The following is a 2928-nucleotide window of genomic DNA, read 5'->3' on the forward strand; positions in this document are numbered from 1 at the left end:
ATTTAACATATAAGAAATTTTGTAATTTTTAATGTGTACCTTTCTATGTCTTTTAGTTTCCGAGATAATCGCAATCAAAATATCGCAAAATATGAAAAACGTTTTTTGCATATTTTTTTAAATCATTTTTAAACACTCAAATTATTGTAATAATCATTATTCTAATGCAGTTTCTTATAGAAAATTTTACGTAGAATCAGATTTTTCAACCCGTTCCTCTGTATCACTCTTAGTTTCTGAGATAATCGCATTCAAAATATTGCAAAATATAAAAATTCGTATTTTGCATTTTTGTGTTTATACTCATTTTTGACCGCTGAATTATTCTAATATCAATTATACTAATACTTTATCTTATAGAGAATTTCACAAGGTTTCAGAATATTTATTCAGTTTTATTCTATCACTTTTAGTTTCCAAGATAATTGCAATCAAAATAACGAAAAAAATAAGAATCAAATATCAAAAATCTAAAAAATTGAAAATATTCCTAATTTAACAATTCAATTAATTTATAAATACCGGTATTACCGGTATACCATCATTTCTATTCTAAAAAAACTCTCTTTTTAACTAATTTTACATTGATTAAAATACACTTAACTAATTTGACTAATTCGTAAATTAATTGTTTTACATTTGAGAGCAAGTGAAGCAGGTTTATTTCGGTGTGTACCCTTTCGGTCCGCGAGACCACTTTGTGCCTCAAAGGACAACCGAAAATGCGCTCGATAACGAATAATTGCCTCGCATTACCTCGCGACGCTTGATTAATTACACGTAATTTATTTAAGCGTGGCGTTTGTTCGTGCGCGCAGCCTCAGATGTTCGTGCAGCCGTCATTCACGGCTAGCAAGAAGTATTTCGTCTGATTGTTTCAAACGCTGCGCCGTGCGCCACTCATGATATCTTAATTGTGTTGGGTGAAATTGAAAAATCGTTCGAGATTGATCTGAAGATCTAACAAACTCCGATGTTTCAAACACTTAAAACATTCAAACGGACAAGATAAACAACAAAATCTGTCAAAATAAAAAATTTATTTATTTTTAGCCAAAATTTTAAATTTAAAACTTAATAAAAATTAGGGGACACCCGGGTTTGAACCGGGGACCTCTCGATCTGCAGTCGAATGCTCTACCACTGAGCTATATCCCCGATGAATGTTAATAATAAATTACATGTGAATAATATAATAATTGCTATTTTGCGTGGGTGTAATGAGGTCACACTCGTAATACCCACTCAACACGTACTCGACATTTAATGCTGATTGTGTAAAAACGTAGGAGTAGAAATATGTAGCAATATGATGATGTTTTGGCATAGAATTGGCATGTCAAACAATAGATTTGCACACGCCTGTGTTTAATGCCTCCGGCGCGCAGCGGGTTGACTCTCGAGGCTCGCATCGGAATGAGAAGAATGCCGATCAGAACCGGACCAGTTTTGTCTCTCGACTGTCATAAAGCGCCTTCCACGTAAAACGAATCAGTGAAACAAATACACACATGACAAACTATGCAATTTGTTATTCATTTACATGTATATTTGGTTGCCTATACTTTACTTACTATAAAAATACATAAAAACGTTTGGAGATGAATTTTATCGATAAATAGTAAAATTTTACGTAGATTTAGAATTTTCAATCCGTTCCTCTTTATCACTTTTAGTTTCTGAGATAATCGCATTCAAAATATTGCAAAATATAAAAATTCCTATTTTGCATTTTTATGTTTATATTTGTTTTTGATCCCTGATTTATTTTAATATCCATTTTACTAATACTTTATCTTATAGAGAATTTCACGATAATTCAGAATATTTAATCCGTTCCTCTCTATCACTTTTAGTTTCTGAGATAACCGCAATCAAAATATTGCAAAATATAAAAATTCGTATTTTGCATTTTTGTGTTTATATTTTGACCCTGAATTATTTTAATACCCATTTTACTAATACTTTATCTTATAGAGAATTTCACGATAATTCAGAATATTTAATCCGTTCCTCTCTATCACTTTTAGTTTCTGAGATAACCGCAATCAAAATATCAAAAAAATGAGAATCAAATATCAAAAATGTAAAAATTGGAAATATTCCTAATTTAACAATTCAATTAATTTATAAACACCATATTAAACTGAATTTTATCGATAAATATATAAATAAAACAATTGTCATCGAAGGTTTACGTTTGATGCGGACCACATAAACATTTCTTTCTGGTCTAGGCGACTGATAATCGCTTCTCACAGTAAAAGATCCACGGACCTTTACTTTACATGTGTGCATATAAATATTCTCCACGTTGAAAGGTTCAGAAGGGTTTTGTTTCATTGTATGAGTAAAACGTTGTGTGAAGATGTGGATGCAAGAACGGAACGGTGGCATTCCGTTATCGCCGCCACCAATCGCCGGGCCGCAGCGGTCGAGAAAGGACGCTCTCGGAATGTCTGTAAATTGGTCCTTACAAGCCGCGACAAGCCATATTCCGCCGCTATATTTTAATAGTGAGGCCGCGCACCGCCGGCCGATATATCACCCGAAAACGACGACCAAATCGTCGAATCGATCATTCATCACAAAATAAAAAAAAAATTTAAAAAGTATCAAGGACTTTTATAATTTATATGTGAACCAAACTTCAAATCAAAATTTTTAATCGAAAAAAGTGTCAAAACAAATCGATCGAATCGGAACGATTTCTAATTGCGTGATAAAAACGACGTGTCGTTAAGCAGATCAAGAAGACCGCTGTACTCGTAGCAAATTAGGCAAAAATTCAATTAATTCCCGAGTAAATCAAGTCTCATCGCATAAAACATCCGAAAACATATTAAACTGTCATAAATTTCAATAATCTCACCGTCCACCAATAAAAATAGCTAAAAATATGAAAAAACGAAATTAATTGACTCAATT

General features: G+C 32.4%; 1 non-coding gene across 1 annotated transcript; it reads right to left on the reverse strand.

The window, feature by feature from the left end:
• Positions 1-1086: 1086 nt before the first annotated feature.
• On the reverse strand, positions 1087-1158 carry TRNAC-GCA (transfer RNA cysteine (anticodon GCA)). Its single transcript has one exon. It is a non-coding gene; the product is annotated as a tRNA-Cys (tRNA).
• Between the last annotated feature and the right edge of the window lie 1770 nt (positions 1159-2928).

The sequence above is a fragment of the Atheta coriaria genome, unplaced genomic scaffold (assembly GCF_025399875.1).
Source record: "Atheta coriaria isolate IRGN ID8LTWV9N9 unplaced genomic scaffold, Caltech_Dcor_3.1 hic_scaffold_7_pilon, whole genome shotgun sequence".
In the NCBI taxonomy this organism is placed as follows: domain Eukaryota; kingdom Metazoa; phylum Arthropoda; class Insecta; order Coleoptera; family Staphylinidae; genus Dalotia; species Dalotia coriaria.